This window comes from Condylura cristata, unplaced genomic scaffold (assembly GCF_000260355.1).
Source record: "Condylura cristata isolate star-nosed mole 26May11 unplaced genomic scaffold, ConCri1.0 scaffold00003, whole genome shotgun sequence".
Lineage (NCBI taxonomy): Eukaryota > Metazoa > Chordata > Mammalia > Eulipotyphla > Talpidae > Condylura > Condylura cristata.
This window is the reverse complement of record NW_004567104.1, coordinates 74,581,386-74,595,038: the sequence shown is the minus strand read 5'-3', so window position 1 is coordinate 74,595,038 and position 13,653 is coordinate 74,581,386.

Sequence of the window (13,653 nt, the reverse complement as noted above, 5' to 3'; positions counted from 1 at the left end):
CAGGCGGGAATCGAACTCATGAGGAAGCGGCTTTAGATTCTCAGTGCTGTGCTTTAACCCGCTGCGCCACCAGGGAGGGCCGGCTTGATCTTTTATATGAGAGTTGCATTAAGAAGATTCCAGAATCTTGGGTAATTTAAAAGTCCATTTTTAGATTGAAGAATCAGCAGGTAGAATATGGATTTTAGATTATCAAGCTTTAGGCTCAGAATTAACACAGATATACAAAAGGAAAATTGCCTTCTTTCTCTGCTGTCTAATATTCCTTAGAGAATTTTCCAATTTCTCACTCTTTGGTGAAGTATGCTGGTAATTTTCAGTTTGACCTTCTCACTTTATCTGCTGAAAACATTGATGCTTCTATTGCTCACTTGGTTGTAATGCCATCAAAACCCAGTGTAGCTTAAAATGGACTTCAATTTTCTGATTCACACCTGAAGGAAAACATTGGGGGGTCATTTTTCTTGGCTGGTTTTGTACACTGCCTCGTACTTGCTACTCTGTCTCTTATCATTATCCAATATTTTTCTATTCTAAGGCTTGTGAAGGCTGTTACTATACACAGTCCTGTAGTCATTCTCTCCAAGCTCTTTTCTCAAGCAGATGTGTGCTTAGCCATTCATTTGTCTAGACAATTCTGTAAAATCTACAGGTGAGAAATTCCTGCCAGTGTGAGCCTCTGACATACGCATTCCATGGCCTGCTTGTGAAATTTTGCTGGCTCTTGATTTGTGTCCTTGTTTACATTTTCAAGTTTTCGTTGTTTGAATGTTACCTATCCCTTTAATTGACAATCTCATTCTTACCCTTCGGCTCCAGAGCTGTTTTTGCTCTGTAAGCTACACAATCCCTCCATTAACATTTAAGAATCAGCAGGGATAGCAGTTTTAAAAATCTGCAGATTAAGACATGTTAAGTCGACAGTCCTGGGTTCCATCCATGATGAGTCACCCTGATGTGACTGGTTAACCACATGAGGCTCTTGGAAGTCTGTTAATTTTGATTTCTGAAACCAGATAACTCAGGGTTTATTTACAGCAACAAAATTAGAAATCCCCCTGTGCTGGTAGCTGGAGATAAAAGGGCCCTGATAATTGAGAGTGTTTCTGCCTCATCCTTGGGGTCAATGTAGGCAGCATCCCTGTTAAGCTTCTAAGAATTCCAAAATCCCTTTTAAATTCTTTAATTAGCATCTGATTTCTTTCACAGCTGTTTACTTGGCACCAATTAAGTGCCAGGTGCTGCCCTCAGCACTGGACCCCCAAAGATTCCTCCCCAAGGAACATAAAGTCCAGTGGGGGATCCAGGCTCTTCACAGTGACAGCAGTCAGTCTCCAGGATCCCAAGAGTGCTCAGATGCTGGGAGCAGAAGGAGGTTCTCTGATTCTGTTTTGGGACTCATGGAAGGGTGTGGACATTTTCCTTCTCAGGAAATACAGAGCAGGGAAGGCTGAGTATGTTGAGATGGTGATGTTTGGGTTGAGTCTTCAGAATGGAGTGGGAATTTTCCAGAAGCTTTTTGGTAGATGAAATAGTGTTTTCAAAACCCAGAGAAAGGTGGAGATGTGGAGTTCTACTCCAAACAGCATGTTTACATGTGTGTTATTTATAGTGAAGAATAACTCTTCCTTCAGACCTGTAGGACGGCTCAATATTGGCTATCTGCATTTCTGCTTGGTTTCCATGTTTTAAAAATCGGTAGTATATTTTGTATGCTTTAAAGTGAAAGTCAGTAGAAAAGTAAGATTCAATAACCAATTTTCATCTAACACCACCTTTCAGGAATCCATTTAATTTGTAAATTGTGATTGGTTTCTGCATGTCTATTGAAGTATATAAAAACAACCTATCCTCTGTGGTTCATTCTAGGTGTTCTTTGAAAATTACTTGAAGTTGATACCCTTTTTCTACCTCAGTGGTAATTGGTTGCCTGTTAACATTTGGACTGGACATAGCTGGGCACAAATGTGCTAAGGAGTTACCTACCAGTCCTCTCGTTCCTGAACTGGGGTTAATGGGCAGAATTCTGAAAGCGCTAATTGGATGCATGACAGCTGGCAAGAGGAGAGAAGCGAATTTGTTTCCCTTTGGGATTTGATAACTGTTAATTCCTCATGAACTTGGCTTCTGCCAAACATATATTGTACTTTCCTTTGATAGGAAATTCATATTGTTAAACTCTATGTGAACTCAAGGTATTACTGTAGAGTGCTTACTAGCAAAAATTACTTGCAAATGTCAGATAAAATTAAATAACATGGCTTAATAAAATAAGCTTGTTTCCGAAAATCTGTTTTTCATATTTGTGAAAGAATTATCTGTCCTGTTATTTAAACCAAGCTATTGCCAGGACAGGGAAAAAAGACACTCTTTTATCAATTATCAAGGGAACCATTGATTTCACAAAGCCAATTAAAGTATTTCTGGAGGAACAAGTAAATATTAGTTTTAGAAGCATTTCTCTTTAAAAAGAGACTGGGTACTAGGAGAGAGTACTAAATAAAAATAAGGCATCCTATTCATTAGCCACGGCACAATGAACAGCTGGGTATGGTTGGAGAACACAGGTTCTCTAAGTTGTTAATTTAACAGGCTTAACATTGTGGATGGTTGGTTTTCACAAAGACACAGACATAATGTAGAGGGATGAACTTGCCTGGCCACTTGGAAAGAATTTTACCTTGTAAAATGTCCTGTTGGTCTTCATTTTGTGACCAGTGAAGAGCTAGCATCCAAAAGTCAGCCTGAAGGCTAGCGCTCTCTTGGGGGATGCATCTAGGGCCCCCTTTGTTCACTTGTGGTCTTTGCTGGAACTAGATGTGAATAACCATCTAGCCGGAGCAGGATTCTGAACAGGGGAGAAATCAGGGTCTGCTGGTTCCTGGTCAGGCAGGTGGGACCGCTGCCAGGGCATGCTGGTTCTTGACTGGAAGACCCTTGGGGGAAGTGTGTTAGGTTGGCTGGTAGGGGTGATACTTGGAATAATGTTCTTTTGAGGATACTGCCATGGTCTGTGATATTAGAACTACTTCTCCTAATGGGATAGGGTGACCTTCAATGATGGATGGCATTTAGCCTAGGGTGAGAAGCCCACCTGAATCTACTGGATCTCTGTTCAGAACCAACTCTTTCAAATAAACATAATTAAAGTTATTGCTGTGGGTCCAGGTCAAGGTCTGTTTGCTTTCCCTGGGGGTCTCGAAGCAGTGGGAAAACATATTTTCAGAGCATAGCATAACCTTGGTGGAATACAACCTCAAAACATTTTTCATGAATTCCCCATCAGTCTATGGAAGCTTCCAAGACATTTAGACTCTTGTCAGCACTCTGGAACTTAACCCAGTCCTGGGGAACAATTCCATCTCTCAGGGTCACGAGGGCTAGTGAGCAGCAAACACTACATGTCAGACATGTCAGTCATCCAAAAGGACAGGTGTAATTGGGCAACCTCCACTTTTAGTAAAACTCTGAACACCCTTCTTTTAGCAAGACCCCAGGACCAATCATTGGTATTTCCATTTCTACCCTAGAATTGGGAGCGAGCACAGCTGGGAGCCCTGGTTTCTACACTTAGCCTCCTCACTGGAACCAAGATTCTACTTGCTGAGTGGACGTCCCCTTTCCATCCACAAGGTGACACCCACTGTCACCTGTCTGCTGGCACCTGCTCTACCTGTGGGACCCTGGCAAGAAGGACGCCTCATGTCCAGTCACCCAGAGAAGCACAGCTCAGGCAGTCAGTCACTTGTCTACTTTCATCTCCACAGGATCCACCAGGTGACGCTCCTCTCGCGCTGTCAGCGGGGGGCTTTCATGACCACTGTTGATGGTGTTGCTTTCCCATTGGCTTTCAGGTCGACTGGACTCTGGAATGGTCTTTCTCTTTGGTTTCTTTGATCCACCTTCTAGATGCCATTCTTACTACTCGTGTGGGTGGGGGAGGGAACTGGAGCTAGGTGGAGAGACACATGCAAACATGCAGAGTTTTTTGCGTTAAGAGCCAAAATTCACAAGTGTCGAGCTCTCATGGGCTTTATAAGTGACTCATGAATCGGGGGGCATCCTGTCCAAGTGCATCCCGGGCTCGCACAGAATGGGGGCGGTTCGAAGACAGAAGAGGGGGTCGCAAGGTTAGCAGCTGAAGAAGAGAGGGCTTCCAGTACCGCCTGCTTCCCTGGGCTTGGGCAGGCGCCTACGCAGACGCCCTCACTGCACTGACTAAGAAGTTCCGGACTGATTGGTTTAGGCTGGGCCTTTTGGGAAGGGTTGAAACGGCAATCGTGTTTTAGTCTGGGTCATGGCAAGGACTCCATTTTGAGCCTCCTTTTGGATTTTCAGTACGTCAGTGACATGCTCAGACCAGAAACCAGGAATCCTGGCTGAGCTGTGCCTCCTTGCCCTGCCCAGTCCTGCCAGTGGCCACATATCTGCACCACTCAGATAGGGGAGCCTGTGCCCTTCCCCGCTCACGGGCGTCTCACGCTCCAGTCAAGACCGTGCCGCCGTCGTCTCTTCTCCTGCACCTCCCACACCCCTCCTGGCAGTTTCGTCTTTAAAACCCAACCCTCTGGGGCCCTCCCTGGTGGCGCAGCGGGTTAAAGCACAGCACTGAGCATCTAAAGCCGCTTCCGCATGAGTTCGATCCCCGCCCGCCCCGGAGGTGACCACATGGCGCGGCAGACCTCTCCTGACCCGCCCGCTGCTCCCCTCAGCAGTGTACTTCCTTGATCTGCCTGCTCTGCTCCCCACTCTGTCTCTGGTGAATCCTCTCACCACCCCTGAGCCTCTGGCCTGTACTCCAGTTCTGTATGCACAAATAAATAAATCTTAAAAAAAAAACAAAAAAAAACCCCAACCCTCGACTCCACGTCTAAGCACTCCGTGGCCTCCGACTGCCTTAGAATAAGCAGGCACAGCTTATGAGGTCCTCACTCACCTGCCCTGGCTTTAGACCAGGTCTGCCCCTTCCTCCATCACTCTCTCGCATGCCCCTCCCCTTGATCGACACCCCATTTTCCAGTGTCCCCTGACAACGCCACCCTCCCTGCTGGCTCTAGCTGGCCATGGTGCCCTGTTTGTAATGGGCACCATCGCTGTGGTGACCCCTGCTTGTCCTTCCTGTCTCTGCGCGAGGCGCCCTGGACCAGGTTGTCCCTGATAACGCAGTCCCTGAACTTCTCCTTCGCAAGGGTTTTGTGAAGCACGTCTCATGTGACACTTTTCTTTTTAAACCTTCAGCTGCACCTGGCCAGTGAAAGGATTCTTTACTGTTTCCCGCTGTACCCTCTGCCTGGAAGATGGGGTGTCTGGATAAATAGTTGTTAACTGGTTGATTTTCCTGAGTTGGTTAGTTGCTTATCCAAAGGTCAAGACTCTTGAATAATGCAAAGAAAATTCACCTTTGAGACACAGCTCTGTGTGCCCAAGTTAATTCCTGACTTCTTGCCCATGCTTATAAATACTCCATTTTGGGTGAACGAAGACAGTTTCTAGTTTGGCACAAGACAGTCTAATGTTTGTGCTCCAATGATTTCCTTATGTCTCGTACGTTTCCTTTGAGCCGTGTCTGAGCTTCAGTCCTGCAGAAATGATTTCTCATCTGTTTCTCATACTAGATAACACCATATTAGTCTTGAATAAATGTGACAAAGTTCTAGCCAAATTCATCATCCTAGTAGAAACCAATGCCCAGGATTTCAATCAAATGAAAAAAGGGGAGATAAATCGGCTAATCTGAATTTATTTATGAATTGTGTGCTCCCAAAGCTACAGCCCACAAGAGCTGAAGCAAAATAACGAGGCTACCATTTCTCTCTCCCTTGGAGTATGTCTCAGCTGGCTCTGTCTTCTCTAAACAGTAGAGACAAAGGAAATTCCATGGGCAGAAAGTCTTTTTCTCACGTGAATCAAGAGGCAGGGCTGGTCTCACAAGTGGTGCCACCAAGTACCGTGACTTAAACCAAGCAGGGGTCGTGTTTAATTCCTTTCTTTCTCTCACAACCTACTTCCAACGAGTGAGCAATCCTGTTGCCTCAGCTCCCACACACTGAATCTGCAGGTGATTTTTAATCTTTCCACCTCCATGCCCCCTTCTTCTTCTTCTTCTTTTTAAGATTGATTTATTTCTGCATACAGAGCTGGGGTACAGGCCAGAGGTGCAGGGGTGAGAGGACTCCCCAGAGACAGAGTGGGGAGAAGAACAGGCAGATCGACGAAGTACACTGCTGAGGGGAGCAGCAGGCGGGCCAGGAGAGGTCTGCCGCGCCTTGTGGGTCACCTCCGGGGCAGGCGGGGATCGAACTCGTGCTGAAGTGGCTTTAGCTCCTCGGTGCTGCGCTTTACCCCGCTGCGCCACCAGGGAGGGCCTTCTCCCTCTTTTTGCTGTAATTTTGACTCCCACTCTTGTACCCCTAAAATTTATTCTTCCCAGCAGCTAAGGTGATACTTCAAAACCACAATCGGAAGGTATTATTGCATTACTTTAAACCTTCCAATAATTTCCAACAACTCAAAAAAGGAGTCTGACCTCCTTGCCCTGGCTTAAAGGGCGGATGCCCTTTTGGGGGGAGATGTTGAGATTGATACGCCCTTTTCTGAAGCAGCAGCCCCATCTTGATCTGTCTGCTTCTGCCTTGCTGTCCCTCAGAGCACCTCTTACACCTGCCGTATGCTAGGTAGTTATCCCACTCTTTGTTTTTCTGTCTCTCATCAGAATATCACAGCAGGAGCTTTAAAGATCTTATTCAATGTTGCTGGGCAGCGTCTACTACAGTCTGGTGCAAATCCTGTATTCAGTAAGATGAACGAATTAATTAGGTGAATGGATGAAATAAGCCAAAAAGCCAACAAATGGGATTCAGGTTTCCTTGTATCCCTTCTGGAAAACCCCCCTCCCGTCAAAAGGGAACAGAGTCACCGCGGGGCAGCTGAGCAGCACAGCACAGCGGAGCATCACTGTTGTGCTGTGTGGCTCTTCTGGTCCTCTGCCTTGATGTCTGGAGAATCCAGAGACGAGAGGCGGTGTCCATGCCTCCTGGAGCCACGAAGGAGGTTGAGCTCCCAGCAGTCTTTGCGGGCTGTGCCTGGGGCTGGTACCTGCTGAGGCCAGGGCTCCTTTGCCCCCATGGGGTGCTGGCTGGAGCCGTTTGCCCCTCCAAGGGTGTGAAGCTCTCATTGGCAGCCTGCAAACTTCCCCTTGCTCTTCAAGACTGCTTTTTAAAACAAACAATTCTGGCCTTTTAAAACCTTTGGAGAATCAGCCAGATTTTTGGAACGGGGCATATTGAACGGGTCTGGAACAAAAGTTTACTTAAGATGATACAAACAGTGCTTTTCTTGGTAGGCAGCATCACCAGGCTTCCATGAAGAGTCTCGGGAACTTTTCTTTCTTTTTTCCCCCATGAATTTTCCTGGTGGCCCAATTGCAGAATCGTTTTTCTCCCCTCATGCTTTCACTTGCTCCTCCCGGGCCCCGGGGTCGTGGGGCCGCCTCTCCTCAGCACTGGGGTCAGAGGAGCCAGATCCCGGGCAGGGCCATGACCCTAACCTGGCGCAGCCCAGGCACGTCGCCTGGAAGTGTGAGCTGTGGTAGCTTCGCATTCCGCCGTCGGTGGGCATCAGGAGCGTTCCCCGTGGGTGTCACGAACTAGCCTGCGGCTGCTTGCTGCCTTCCACCCTCCCCTCCAGCCTCCTGGCCTTTCTTTCTCCTCCTGCCCCCTCGTCTTCTTTACCTTCTCCTCTCTTCCCTTTTTCTCCTTCCTCCCCACCCCCTTTCTTTTTCTGGCCTCTCCCCTTTTCCCTCCTCTCCTCCTCCTTCTTTTTCATAATGGAGGCTGCTAACCCTCAGCAGGCCTCCCAGAAGAACCAGCCTTCGCTGCTCCTCGGGAGCTTCGATGCTTTCTAGGAGCTGGACCCAAACATCGTTTTCGCACCCACTTTCTTCCCACCGGGGCGTGAAGCACCTGCAGTCACCACAGGAGTGAGGGAAGTCTCCTTTGAGCAGTGGCCAGGGCACTGACTTCTAACAATGACCTTAGACATTGCTACAAGGAGCCAGAGAACCCTGTTTCCCATACACCACTAGGAACGCAGCCGCGGCGCTCGCTTGGTTGACCAGGCGGCCCCGCCAGCGAGGCTGGGTTCTCACGGCACATGGGCTAGAAGATTTAACTGAAAAGGGGCTCCTGTTATACCTGCCGCTTTCTAGTTCTTGAAGTAAGTCACGAGGCTCAGGAAAGGGACAGGGGTGGAGGCAGCGATGATGCTGTGGCTATCGCCCACTCCAGCTGCAAGGTCTACCAAATCCTCAGTCTGGTGTAGCTCACTGCTGGGGCTTTGTTAAGTGACTCCCAGAGCACAGAGCTTAGACCTGCCACCCTCCTCCGAGGGAGAAGCACACCCCATGCCCCACTCGTGTGTTCCTTCTGAGTTTACAGAAAGCTGAGAAGAGCCGCGAAAAGTTCACATCCCTCAACCAGGAAATGAGTGACCCTTAGCACTCTGGGTCGAAGAGGGGAATGTTTTAGGTAATTAGAAGTTTGAAGAAGTTGAAAGCCAAAATCACTTTTACTTTATTTGGGTTTCAACATGTTTTTTGGCCTCTACAGCGACAAGAGAGAAAAGACGCTGAAAGCTGTGCCCGAAGAGATGTGGGTGGAGCAGCCGACAAGTGAAGTGACCGTGTAGAAATGTTGCTTGCACTAATTCTGAACCCTGGAGAAGCCAAACACGACCTCTGATCATTGTTTCCGCACACTGTGGGCACAGGCAGGGAGTTCTCGCTAGTGGAGTGAACGCTAAGGAAACTCCTCACTCTGTTTCACATGTTGCAGTTAAGGAGATCTTTAGGGGGGCCCTCCCTGGCGGCTCACTGGGCTAGTACGCGGCACTGCAAGCCAGCCACAGCCGCCTCAGTGTGAGCTTGACCCCCCACCCCAGTGGTGACCCACATGGCGCAGCAGACCTCTCCTGCCTCTCCCTGAGGCTCCCCTCAGCAGTGAGGCTCCCCTCATCAATCTGCCTGTTCTGCTCCCCACTCTGTCTCTGGTGAATCCTCTCACCACCCCTGCACCTCTGGCCTGTACCCCAGTTCTGCATGCATAAATAAATAAATCTTAAAAAAAAAAAAAAAGATCTGTGGGGAATTCTGGCCCAGACTCTGTTTTGGGGCTTAGGGATTGTTTTGGGGAGCTGAGCTAGTGAGTGGCAAAGTCAGGACGAGACCCTACATAAGTCCCCAGGCCGACACGTCTCCCTAACTGGATGCTGTTCGAAGGCAGGAGAGCCAGACACGCGCCCTGCCCCAGGGGCGATACCCGCGGAGCTCAGGGAGGAAGCCAGAGCTCTGTGGCAAACTCCTAGTAAGCCTCAGCACGGGCAGCGGAGTTGGTACCCTCAGGCCTCATTGGAGGAGGAACCGTTGCTGGAGGCGCGTTCCAGGATGCGTTGCTGCTGCGGCCTCGGCGGTGGTGGGGCATGTCTACATTCCCCACTAAGTAGGTGACAGCGTTTCCTTGGTGGAAAGTGCATGAGGTAATGCTCTTTTCCTACGCTCTCATCAACAACGCCGGCCTGTCAAGACGTGGCGTGAGTTACCGCATGTTCTGTGGAGGGTGGGGGGGAGCAGGGGCCGCAGTCACACCTCTCCCTGTCACCCGTGTTGATTTTAAGCTACTGAAACTACTCTTTGTGTTGCTGAATGACTACTAACCATATTTGACAAAAAGAATGTTTTCCGTGTTCTGGTAAGGAAATCCCTGTCAAGATCAACAGCTCCTACCCTCTTCTTGTCCCACCTGAGCCTTGCCAGGAAGGTCTAAATAGGTCCTCTGTAGTCCTGTTCGCTGCAGTCTTTCACACTGGAGCGCAGTGACAAAGCTCAGGCAGAAAGGCTAACTGTTGCTGAAAGGCCACAGAGCCCGCTAATGGGGAGCTATTTTAGGTTGGGGTGTCCCGGTTCTGGCCTCTTCAGGCATTTGCGTCTGGGGAGATATCCTTTTTCTCTCTGCTCCTTTTCTGTCATTTTCCTATGCAATTAGCTTCAAAGCACGCTTCCCTCTTGGATTTGTGTGAATATATTTTTCTACCCCAAAAGTTTGCTCCTTGATTTGCTGTTCCAAACGAATTTATGAAGGATTGGGCTTGCCAATAAGCTGAAATCGGCCCTTAATCCCTTATGATGGTACTGAACGGTACTTGCCCACAATAGACTCATTCAAAGCAGCTTCTTGGCCCAGATAGACCTTGGTGTTGTAGCAAATAGAAGTTATTACCCCTGGGTGGGGGTGGGGAGGCCTCCGTGGTGGTGTTGCTGTGACTCAAACTAGTAGAAAGAATAATTCAGGGCTCATTTACAGGTATATATCATCATTTCACTGTCCCCTCCCTCGTCCCCGGCCTCTGCTTTCACCCCTGACACTTCCTGCGACTTTCTCCCCTTTATAATGTCTAAACTTTTCTTCCAGATACACCGATCTAAAAATTGAAGCATTGGTGAGGCGGCGTGGGTGGTGGGGGATGGACGCAAGTGGTATTTACCTCAGTACCCGCACACCTGAGAGTTGTCCCACCTGTGAGCTCCCACTTTCCAGGGAAGCCACAGCCTCTGTTGCCCTAGCCAGGTGTGCACCCTGCATCCTGTAATTGGGGTCTGATTGTGTGCCGAGGTCTGCAGGAGCGCCCCAGCCTGACCAGGAGGCGAGTCTGGCTTCTGGGCAAGCCTATCTGAGGCCAGAGGGCTCCTGAGTGTGCCCTCTTGGGGCTCTGCACAGCCCAGGGTCGGCCTCTCCTGGGCCTGCTCTCTCTCACTACCTCATACCTGCTGTCACCCCCTGTGTGTTTTGCGAAGGCCCAGGAAAGAATGGACCTCTGAGCTATTGCTGCCTGTGGGCACAGCTGGATGTGCCTGGGGAGAGAAGGGAAACTGGAAATTGATACGAGTTTTCCTTGAAACCAAGTACAGGAAATGCAGTGCAGAACATCCAGACTAAGGAAGGGGAGCAGCAGCCCGAGGCCCCTGCCGCTGGCTCCTCTGTGGCCTGAGCTGGGGGCAGGTTCAAGCCAGAGGCAGATGGCTGCACACTGCGGGAGTCACGCTTCCTTTCCCCTGGAGGAGTCCGTGTTCTCATCAGGACACAACCCTCTGCCCTGTGGAGTCCAGTGATGGGGACGGGGGCAGGTCTATAAAGGACTTACTGAGAAAGCCCTGCTGGGGGGCAGGAGAGGGTTGCGGAGTCTATTGGATGGAGAAGAATGCAAGCTTTCTTTGCCTGCTGTAAAATGTAAGCTCCATGTGAGCAGGAATTTCGCTTGGCTTGTCTTGCATTGTGTTCTTGTTCTTAAAGTGCTCGCCACACGCCAGCGTATCCGTGTGTGTGGGAAGGGTGCGTCAGTGATGATGAGCCGTCCTGGGAGAGCCGCTGGGTGGGACAGGGAGAGACCCGGAAGCGCTTCAGTCGCCCCTGGCCAGGTCCTCTGGCGCCTTTTTGTTTTAGACCTCAAAAAAGAGTCAAAAGACCTTGATAACAATTTCTTGGCTATTGGACTGGATGAAGGGGCTTCCCAGGGGCCCTTGCAAGGCAGCTGTGGGTGAATTCAGCTCTGTAACGCTGGCGGATGGGTGGATGAGGGCCCGTCGTCCTCTGCACGTGGTGCCAGCGTGCATGGCTGCAAGCAGCAGCCCTGTGCATCCGCAGGAGAAGACAAGGGCGGTGGGGGAGAGTTTCTGTCAACGTGTAAGTGTCTGTTGTGAATGATGAAAACTGCTGAAACTGGCCTAGGCCGGAGAGTCTGCTCAGCGGTTGTGGGGATGCCTCAGGTAAGGCTGGGGCCTACAGCCACCCTCACCCTGCCTCTCTTCCAGCTGTGTTTGCTCCTCCCTCTCCGCTTCCACCCCTCTCTGGCTGCAATGCCTTCTTTGGTGCACGTGTGGGAAACGAGAGAGTCGTCTGCTGTCAGTCTCCCAGAGAGCAGTGCTGACTGACCTGAAGGGTGGTGGAGGAGGGGGTCGCCCTGCAGCATCTGCAAGGACTGGGGATGGAGAAGACAATCCTGCAGGGGCGGCCTCCCCAGGACAGGGTGCTGAGTACACAGAAAGCAGGTGCCCACCTCCTTGTACCCACTTTCCCCACCACCATAGAAGCCCCTGGACGTGCAGGCTCGGTCTTGGGCAACCCAGGGAGTGGGGCCGCATTTCTAGAAGCCGGGCTCATGCTGAAGGGCTCGGTGGCTGTTTGGATGCTTCAGTCTTGGGTGCTCTTATTTTTGGTGACTGGCTTGATGAGTACAAATTGCCTGAAGGTGTGGCCTGCACCTGGTGAGGACCCTGGGCAGCAAGGGAATCTCGTCAGATCAAAGCTTAGTGGTCTGCAATTTGAAAAACATGAGAATCTGTATGTCAGTGGGGATGGCGCCCCAGACTTGGGCGGCACAAAGCCCACACACAGTTGAGGGCCCTCCTCTCCTGCTCTCGCCCCCCGCAGCAGCCGCTAACTCTCATCCAACTTCCTGCTCTCGCCCTCTTTCTTTGGGTCTGAAGATTGGAGAGAAACTCACGTCCCCCTGCTCCCCTTACACTTTCATCCTCTGCTACGTTTTGAAGAAACCCAATGTGAACCCACATTGGGTAGCCTGACTGTGGGTCCTCACCATGCCCTGAAAGGGACTTAAAAGATTCAACTGCAGGCACACTGGGAGAAGTTAACAATGGGTTTATTTACAAGAGAAAGGAAACGAATAACTCAGGGAGAAAGAGAGAGGTTAGTTAGTGTGTCCTGCTAGTCCACTGACCTGGAACCACTACAGCATGCTGAAACTCGTGAAAAGGCGGGACAAGCCATGAGCCACGAGGCCAAGAGTTCCCCAAAGCCCACACGTCCGGTTTTATATCCAAACATCGCTGTTTAACTCCACCCTCGGGCCCAGCGTCCTCCCTGCCGTGATGCTGGGATTTGTAGCTCTGGTGTCTGGAGCGGGGGTGGGGTCCACCCACCCTGTATCTGTAGAGTTCGTTCAGGACGGCCTCCCCCCAACAGCATTGCTTTTTGTTTTGACGTGAAACTAAATTAAATTTCATTATAAGGATTCCTATATTCTAAATAGCTAACCTATATCCTAAGCAATTGTAATGCAAGCCAGCGGTCTCCTCTGTGGTGGGCTCGGGCACACGCAGCCCTGTGTCTTGCCCATTCAAGAGAAACTGCTTTGCTGGTGGAAGCATTTACACCTTATGGTTCTGGTTGAGGATAAGGCTAGAAAAACTGGAAAGGAGGCACCACAGGACTAGAAACCTGGCTCACACCATGCCAAGAGCTGGAGGTGGGGGTCGAGGGGCTAACACAGCCATTAACCCCGCGTCAGGAACTAAGATCCTTAGGCACCAAGGCCTCAATCACAAAACACAAGCCCAGGCATCAGGCCACTTAGGGGGTGTCAGACCTGAAGGTGAAGCTATGGAGATTGAGGGCCAATCGGCCCCTTTCAAATTCTACATAGTTTATTCAAAACAAAGCACTCCATGAAGGAGCAAGTCCATCCTGAGGAGAAGAAGGCTACATCTGGTCAATCTCTGCACTGACAGGAGGCAGCTGCCCTGCCCCTCTGTGCCCAGGCAGGTGTCCTTTTTGCCCACTCTCTGCCCCTCAGGCAGCAGCCTCC